The sequence below is a fragment of the Schistocerca piceifrons genome, chromosome X (assembly GCF_021461385.2).
Source record: "Schistocerca piceifrons isolate TAMUIC-IGC-003096 chromosome X, iqSchPice1.1, whole genome shotgun sequence".
Taxonomy (NCBI): Eukaryota; Metazoa; Arthropoda; class Insecta; order Orthoptera; family Acrididae; genus Schistocerca; species Schistocerca piceifrons.
In genome coordinates, this window is record NC_060149.1 from 805,819,723 (window position 1) to 805,829,413 (window position 9,691).

The 9,691-nt window shown below is 43.3% G+C and overlaps 1 pseudogene; it reads left to right on the forward strand.

Moving 5' to 3' along the window:
• The first annotated feature begins 733 nt into the window (after positions 1-733).
• LOC124723848 lies at positions 734-851 on the forward strand (annotated as a pseudogene).
• The last annotated feature ends 8,840 nt before the right edge of the window (positions 852-9,691 follow it).

Genomic DNA, 9,691 nt, shown 5'->3' on the forward strand with positions numbered 1-9,691 from the left:
CTGTGTCCCATTGCCCGTGCGACGACTATAATACCATGTTGAAACTCACTCCTACATCTACATCTACATGGATACTTTGAGAATCAGATCTAAGTGCCTGGCAGAGGGTTCATCGAACCACCTTCACAATTCTCTATTTTTCAAATCTCGTATAGCTCTCGGATAGAATGAACACCTATATCTTTCCGTACGAGCTCTGATTTCCCTTATTTTATCGTGGTGATCGTTCCTCCCTATGTAGGTCTGTGTCAACAAAATATTTTCACATTCGGAGTAGAAAGTTGGTGATTGGAATTTCGTGAGAAGGTTCCGTCGCAACGAAAAACGCCTTTCTTTTAGTGATTTCCAGCCCAAGTCCTGTATCATTTCTGTGACACTCTCTCCCATATTTCGCGATAATACAAAGCTTGATAACCTGACATTGTAGCAGCAGTAACCGGTCTAACAACTGTTGTCTTACATAAGCTTTGCCGACCGCAGCGCCGTATTCTGCCTGTTTACGTATCTCTGTATCCGAATAAGCATGCCTATACAACCTTCTTTTGCGCTTCAGTATGTACGTATAACGAGTGCTGTGTGATTAAACATGTAAAAATTAGTGGCTTCGCGGAATGACAGCGCCTGACGTGTTTAAGATTTTTGTCCCATTTGAAGTTCGCATAGTTTAAAAGAGGTGGTGACACTCAGGTTTTCTGTTAGATTTTTATTATTATGGCTCCGATTAGTGTAGTTAGGCAACGGCCTTGCCGCAGTGGTAACACCGGTTCGCGTCAGATCACCGAAGTTAAGCGCTGGCGGGCTGGGCTAGCACTTGGATGGGTAACCATCTGGTCTGCCGAGCGCTGTTGGCAAGCGGGGTACACTCAGCCCTTGTGAGGCAAACTGGGGAGCTACTTGATTGAGAAGTAGTGGCTCCGGACTCGGAAACTGACATGCGGCCGGGAGAGCGGTGTGCTGACCACAGGCCCCTCCGTCTCCGCATCTGGTGACGCCTGTGGGTGAGGACGACACGGCGGCCGGTCGGTACCGTTGGGCCTTCATGGCCTGTTCGGACGGCGTTTTAGTGTAGTTAACCAGCACTCGTAACGAAATACGTTGAATTGGACCTGTACAAGAATTAAGAAGAGACGATAAACAAGAATTCCTGTTTTGTGCTGTAAATACGTTTTCCCAAGCATCATTTATCCCCGAATAACAATTTCCAACGAGAGGAAAGACATCAATGAGTTAAGAAAAGAGAAAGATAGTTCACGCTTTATGAAAGATAATTGATTTTAAAAGAAAAAAACTTCATTTAGTTCAGTTCGGCTGAGATTTTAGATCTAATGTCTAATCAATGACCTTGTTGTGCCAGACGCTGCTTGTAGATGTTATCGTTGATTAGCAACAACTGATAGTTAAAGATAAAATTACGTCTTTGGAAGTTGAACGTATACTTCATTTTACGTAAAAGTACTTAAAGCCTACATTGAATGGATGGGTTTACATGATACTTTGAAGCTTTGGTGGAAAATGCATTTATGTGGAATCTGCAGGTCAGACAGCCCGCATTTATTAATTTTGTACGTTGGTGGCATATTTTGGTTACGCCGTTGTGCCCGCATCTCGTGCTCGTGCGGTAGCGTTCTCGCTTCCCACGCCCGGGTTCCCGGGTTCGATTCCCGGCGGGGTCAGGGATTGTCTCTGCCTCGTGATGGCTGGGTGTTGTGTGATGTCCTTAGGTTAGTTAGGTTTAAGTAGTTCTAAGTTCTGGGGGACTGATGACCATAGATGTTAAGTCCCATAGTGCTCAGAGCCATTACGCCGTTGTTTTGTCAACTGTGTCGTCGTATTGTCAATTCATACACTGGAAGATTTTAGTTTGTCGATGCAAGTGTTAAGCTGGTTTTCTGATTTCTAATCATCGTACATTCTTGTGCATAGTATTTTTCGTTGTGACTGAGACTAATTTTGGTGGTAGTTAACCTTACGAGCAGGGTGATATCCAGTAGTAAGATGCGTTACTACGACCAATATTAATACATCCCGGTAGCTAACACTAGCCCCATTATACCACGAAAATAGTAACTGAGGCTGTAGTGCATAGCGTCATTGTAGTGATAAATAGTCTATCTATAGTGAGAGAAAATTACCATCCAAGTTTACGTGCCATCCTTTTGTCTGGATAGACGATCATTTCTGGATATTCGGATTATGTTGTTGATCTTAGATCCTATCTTGTCTGCTCAGTTAAGTGACGTATTCCAAGGCAGAGCCTACACTGTTCGGAGTTTCTCTCTCTGTGTTACGCGTCGCAGTCTTGCTAACGTCTTCTCATGCTGTGTTATTTCTACGCGTGGACTGTGCCTAAAGGTTGGCGCAGTATCATTTCGTTAAAATTCCTCCACATGAATCTCAGGCCAGCTCCATCTCCCGGGATATGCTTTGGCTGTATGTATTTATTCCACTTTCGATCGCTCTGGACGGCTACCGCTTCCAGCAATAATTTAAACGTACAGTACATAACTTTTTCCACTACACATGTGCAGTATGTCATATTTATTTACACGGAATCTCTGTACTAATCGACTGGAATTCACTACTGTCTTCTGGCACCAACATCTTCTTATAGGAAGTGACATCTCCAGGAACAGCCTACATCTACATAAATACTTCGCAAGCCACTGTACAGTGCATGGTGGAGGGAGCATTGTAACAGTTTATCGATTTCTCGCACGTAATGTTGGAGGAAAAAGTGATTGTCTGTAGTTTCTGTACGTGCCCCAATCTCTCTTATTTTGTTCATATATGATCGCTACTTCAGCTATATGATGGCGGTCACATAACGATATCACATTCTGAACCAGTAGCGTTCCGCTTCTTTCTCAGCTTTGCCGTTACATTTTTCGAATGGTGTATACCAGCTTGATACGATCCTAGCAGCCACTTGGAGCTTCCGATATTATCCACTGGATCATTTGTGTTGCTAAATCTGCATTCCAGGTCAGCCACAACCAAAGCAATGACGTAACACAGTTTATTTTGCGATCAGAGATCTGTAATCATTCTTGCATATCACAATAAGGGACCTAAGTGTGCTTTCTATGTATACCGTTACTTCTCACCCCAAAACACCTACTTCAGTAGGAAATTCAGTGTTCTGTATGTGCCGCGCGGTCTCAGGCGCATTGCCACGGTTCGTGCGGCTGCCCCCTCGGGCATGGGTGTGTGTGTTGTCCTTAGCGTAAGTTAATTTAAGTTAGATTAAGTAGTGTGTGAGCGTAGGGACCGATGACCTCAGCAGTTTGGTGCCATAGGAACTTACCACAAATTTCCAAAGGTTTTTGCTCTGTATGTATAAAAGTGACGCATGTGATAGCCTGACGGGTAAGTTGTTATTTCCATTTTATGAACTATATTTGAACGACCGATCCAGCTGTCTTCTTCAGAAGCTGCGAGGTTTGCTGTTTTGTATGCTCACTGCATGGACTCCAACCAGACAGAGCACTATAATTGGTCTCACGCGGCTATTTATAGTGGAGTTCGATTTCCAGCGTCCCCTGCGCCCTACGATACTCTTTTGTTTTTCAGAGCTGGCGTTCCGTGAAACGTAAATTCTCTCAGCGTCTTCCAGCTCTGATGGATGTGATGGCCTGCGAGATTTTAATAGACAGCGTGCGGCACACCAAGCGTTATTTAAATAGAAACCTGCGTCTCTGTTTATTAGATTTTGTGACATCTTTATTTCGACAGACTCTTTAACATTGCTGTCCCAGAAGCTTGGTATTCGAGGCGGTTGTCGGTGACAGCTGATTTACTTGGTTGTTTTAGTCGAGCGGGTCGCTGACGTTCCTTGCATCTGTCCTCGACTTTCTAATAGTCCGCCCCACGAAAGACATGTTACGTTCGAGTGGAATGCAATACAAACACTTCTTTTGGAGACCTAGATCGTCTTCAAAACTTAAAGAATGCTTTTTATTTTACTTTAAGGGATAGAAATACGCTGGGTGTCATGTTTCCTTAAGAGTTTACCGATGTTTCTGGATGCTAGAGCAGCATAAGGTAGACAAGCGATTGTTGGCTTCTGTTCCTCGTATTAGACTCAACCTCTTTCTCAGGCATTCTTGATTTTGAATAAATCTCCCATTCTATTTCATAACCTGAGTACCCATTCCTTCGAACACTATTCGTAGGTGTCGTAATTTTTTGGTGAGACACTACTTATCTGAATGTGTTTAAACTCTAGGGACAGAGACTTGAGCACGGAATTCCTTTGTGACGAATTGTGATGGCTCGAAGAGTGCAGATAGAGGTCAGTGTATGGAGGTTTCTTATATACACTATGACCCACGGGAACGACGGTTCTTCTCTTAATTAACACGTCATGGAAAGATAGTTGCTCTTGTTTTTCAAGCTCCATCGAGAATTTTATATTACGATCGATAGAGTTTAAAATTTCTAGGAACTTATGAGGAGTTTCCGCCCCATGTGGCCGCACCGCAACTGTGTCATCCACATAACGTGTTTCTCAGATTATCAAATTGAACGAGTGGTGCAGTCAGAATCAAGAAAGTCTGAGAAAGAGGTAAATACTGACAACGGGGTACCACGTCGTTGGGATCACGGGATTACTTCAAACTTTGTACACCTTTAGTAGGCCATTAAAACAACATTATATGCAACTAGTAAGGTGCACTGCTCTCGCAAATTCAAGAAAACCGCAAGAGAAGTTTTACGCGTCTTTTATGTAACTGATGTATCTGTCCGTAGGAGTCGGACGTTAGAGTTTCTGTCGGTCAAGTTATTTCGCCTGTGATGTTTTGGACACAAGCGAGCACCACCTGGTGTGCAGATCGGCAAGAGGTGTCTGGTTCTTGGTGCGACAGACGTTGTCCCTCATTACCCGTGCGATTTCTCATCAGGTAACTACTCAACTGCTCCTCTTTCCGGACGCGGGATACTTCTCGCAGGCGAAGACAAACTCTGTGGAGTGGTTTAGTAGACACGCAGCTAACTATTCGTTTGCTGATGGCGAGAAAAGTATCCTTGATTTTTTGAAGTTCCTTAATGATCGTCGTTGTGCAGTTTTCCGCAATCCGAAATACAGACAATTTTTCTCCAGTTTCCTTTGCAGTGTCTTCCTTAACCCACTCAACGGCTGGGGTGTTTCTGTCATGAAAAGTTTAGCCCCGCCTCTTCCAGACTCGGACTGGTGTATTCTCTGGTCATCGGAATGTTCTTCTCGGAAAAACTATACGTCGATAGTCTCAATGATTCCGACGTCTTGCTGCACCCTCCTCCTCGCGACGCCGGGTTACTGCTTTTCTCAGTGGTCTCAGTGTTGTAAACTTTGCCCCCACCCCCTCCCTTTGGGCACCGGGAAGGTTCCTTAAAAAAAAGTGGTTGGCATTCGAGCTTCGTAAGATGAACATGTATGAGACGATGGTTCGACTCCCGCTCAAACCTTCATTTTTGTTGTACAAGTGTAAATTTTGTAATATCCAAAAAAATTAGCATCTATGACATTCTTTCTTGCTACATTAGCAACATCTCACCGCTACGTAGGTTAACTGCCAAATGGGACCTGCCTCTGTGTCTGCAGATCGAAGCGTCGAGGTGCAAAGTAGTTCTGGGTACCTTACCAGACTGCATATATAGGATTTCGCAAATTACGACAGGCATACATTTTCAGGAAAACTTTATGTGTTTATTCAGTTACTTGTCGATAGTTATAAATACGTTTGCTCTAATAATTGAATTTAATTAAAAATAGTGGCTCTGAGCACTATGGGACTTAACTGCTGTGGTCATCAGTCCCCTAGAACTTAGAACTACTTAAACCTAACCAACCTAAGGACATCACAGACATCCATGCGCGAGGCAGGATTGGAACCTGCGACCGTAGCGGTCACGCGGTTCCAGACTGTAGCGCCTAGAACCGCCCGACCACTCCGGCCGGCAGTTAAAAATAGTAAGTAGCCAAATAACATGAAATTTACTAGAACTTCATGCAAATACAAGGGGTCATTTTAATTACATTAACTCTCAAATGTCGTATAAATTAAATAATATGACCAGTGACGAAAAAGAAAATAGATTAAAAAATAATTCTGAGTGGGAGTCGAAACGTCGCCTCATACACGTACAGTCGGTGACAAAACGAGCGAGACCCCTCGCCTTTTCGTTACGCTGATCCGCACAGCATAAAAGTCTGCTACACAGCATAATAGGTAAGGAGACGATGTGCTACCAACATACAATGCATAAGCGTGAAATCGAAAACCATCCGAACTATGTCAGACTGTTTTCAATCATGTGTAAGACTATATTAATGCTGATTAGTGTGGTACACACAGTACGTAAATATAAGATAAAAATGAAAGAAGAAACGCTAATTAGTATGAACTGTACCAATAAAAATGAACTTCAGCTTATCGAGATAGCACAACTGTTTTAGTAAGACAAAGTACCCCAGATCGTACGAATTAGCAAAATATCTACATCTACATCTACATCCATACTCCGCAAACCACCTGACGGTGTGTGGCGGAGGGTACCCTGAGTACCTCTATCGGTTCTCCCTTCTATTCCAGTCTCGTATTGTTCGTGGAAAGGAGGATTGTCGGTATGCCTCTGTGTGGGCTCTAATCTCTCTGATTTTATCCTCATGGTCTCTTCGCGAGATATACGTAGGAGGGAGCAATATAATGCTTGACTCTTCGGTGAAGGTATGCTCTCGAAACTTTAACAAAAGCCCGTACCGAGCTACTGAGTGTCTCTCCTGCAGGGTCTTCCACTGGAGTTTATCTATCATCTCCGCAACGCTTTCGCGATTACTAAATGATCCTGTAACGAAGCGCGCTGCTCTCCGTTGGATCTTCTCTATCTCTTCTATCAACCCTATCTGGTACGGATCCTACACTGCTGAGCAGTATTCAAGCAGAGGGCGAACAAGCGTACTGTAACCTACTTCATTTGTTTTCGGATTACATTTCCTTAGGATTCTTCCAATGAATCTCAGTCTGGCATCTGCTTTACCGACGATCAACTTTATATGATCATTCCATTTTAAATCACTCCTAATGCGTACACCCAGATAATTTATGGAATTAACTGCTTCCAATTGCTGATCTGCTATTTTGTAGCTAAATGATAAGGGATCTATCTTTCTGTGTGTTCGCAGCACATTACACTTGTCTACATTGAGATACAATTGCCATTCCCTGCACCATGCGTCAATTCACTGCAGATCCCCGTGCATTTCAGTACAATTTTCCATTATGCGCATTCGGCCGCGAAACGGTCTGTGTCATTGTTCAGACCAGTCATACTGGATTACCGTTGCTGACCTACCATGAAAGTGTGCAAATTTGGCAGTGCGGGCAGATTCATAACGAAATCAAGTTAAAAATCAGTCAGTGCCACACTTAAGTCAAATCAGTTATTGACAGAAGCGGGAAAAGTAGCCAGTAACAAGTATGAAATTCTACAAGAGTTTCATATTGACATCCACAGGGCGCCGGCACAGAATAAAGGTCGCAGTACGTACTGGGGGCGCGAGAATTCCTTAAAATTGCTTTACTGATAGTCTATCTGCGTCCTTCGCGATTAGAACCGAAAACAAACAACAGCTCCCTTGTAGTAGCAAACAACTTCCACTACCCTAGCAGACAATCCAGACAAACAACCATCTATTATTACCCCAGAAATGAATATGCCAGCAATTTCGCAATGAAAATGGCAAAATGATCTGCAGTTTCTGTTGCAAGAGCTTTCTGGACTGAAAAACATGAATTTTCTACCTTTATGTCACCGCTTGTGAGACAATCATTCGGGATGTTTATCGAAATAACAAAATACTGTTATTAGCGAGTAAATTTAGTAGGATAATTCTGCACCTCCCCTGGATATAAATGGCGACATAGCTGCCAGACGTATTCTACAATGTTTCGAATTCTCCATTAGAATCGCAACAGCCAGAAAATGTTCATTAGCCGAAGTTTGTCTCAAGCAATGTGAATGCTCGCACTTCTAAAACGCGGTGGCATTAATACTGGGATCCGAATTACCACGTGCATTGGCAAACGGATTTTATTTGCATTCCTGCAAGCCGGGCAGGGTGGCCGAGCTGTTCTAGGCGCTACAGTCTGGAACCGCGCGACCGCTACGTTCGCAGGTTCGAATCCTGCCTCGGGCATGGATGTGTGTGATGTCCTTAGGTTAGTTATGTTTAAGTAGTTCTAAGTTCTAGCGGACTGATGATCTCAGAAGTTAAGTCCCATAGTGCTCAGAGCCATTTGAACCGTTTTTTGCATTCCTGTAAACGTGATTTGGTTCGAAAGCGTAGCTACGATTAATATGCGGATGTATCGACTGCAACTAGAACATTTCGATAAAAGAGAAGGGAGAATTATTTATGCGGCCCTAATGTTCAGTAACTGTCGTAGCTATTTTCGTTGTTAGGATTTCGTCACCTAAATCGGTAAAAATGGAACCCTACTAGTCTCACTTTCTTGACCGTCTATCCGTCCACCCAACCCTTGAAACACGTTTACCTCACGTACTGGTAGACATAATAAGTGGAAATGTAACGCACCTCCTGCGGTATACGGTCCCTTGGTGGTGTAAAAAAAGTGGGCTTCTATGTCAACGCAATCTAAAGATATGGCCGTTTATGTAAAGAAATTTTACGCGAGAGGTCAAAAAATGGCTCTAAGAACTATGCGACCAAACTGCTTAGGTCATCAGTCCCCTACACCTAAAACTACTTAAACCTACCTAACCTAACACACATCCACGGCAGGGGGAAGGATTCGAACTGACGGCGCAAGCAGCCGCGCGATCTGCGATATGACGCCGTTGAAAGCGCGGCTAACCCGCGCCGGCAAGCTGTTAATATCATCTGGTGTTGCTAAAAATTTATTCTCTTCTGGTGAATGATTTTCTGCACAGTTCATTTAAGACAGAATAACTAAAATATATTTGATGTTACAGAAGAGGAAGGACGTCTAATTCATTTTCCCTTGTCTTTATTCATTATGTTAGATTTGCAGTCCGAGCATACGTACTTTCCCTAACCACACTTTAGCGCCAAGTCATAGGCACAGATATGCGAATACAACACATTGGCTCATATTTGAGGTATTTCGTTTCTCACGAAGTTGTGCAGACGATGCCGTTGCGTCTTCGAAGCGCGATAGCTTCGCCAGTGCTAGCTATCTCAGCACATCAGCTGAGCGAACGTTTTCTTCCTGCTGCTAGTCTAATGGACAATGACAACTCCATAGAATACGTTTGACAACTATGCGACCATCGATTTATGTTCTTGAGTGGTTCATAGTTGTTAGTAAATCCGCTCGATATTTTTATGTCTTTCAAATTACATTTGCTACATGAATCGCACTGAAGACGTACGAAATGTATGTTCTTTGGTCCAGGAAGCACGTCCCAACAGAAATTGCTGCTTAGATTGACATTTATGTTGCGAATTAGTCGCCTTATCCATCGCACGGACGAGAAAGCTCTGTTTTGCTACAGTTGTTTCATAGCTTAGTGGTATTGTGTGTTGGTGGCGTTGCCAGTTTACATACTGCGCATGTAGCACCCAATAAAAGCGTTGGATACCTACAGTGATCAGTCTACTTGAAAAACGTTTGTTGTCATCGTAATGTATGTAACTTGCTCTTCGACTTCCAATTTGACAATTTGTGGA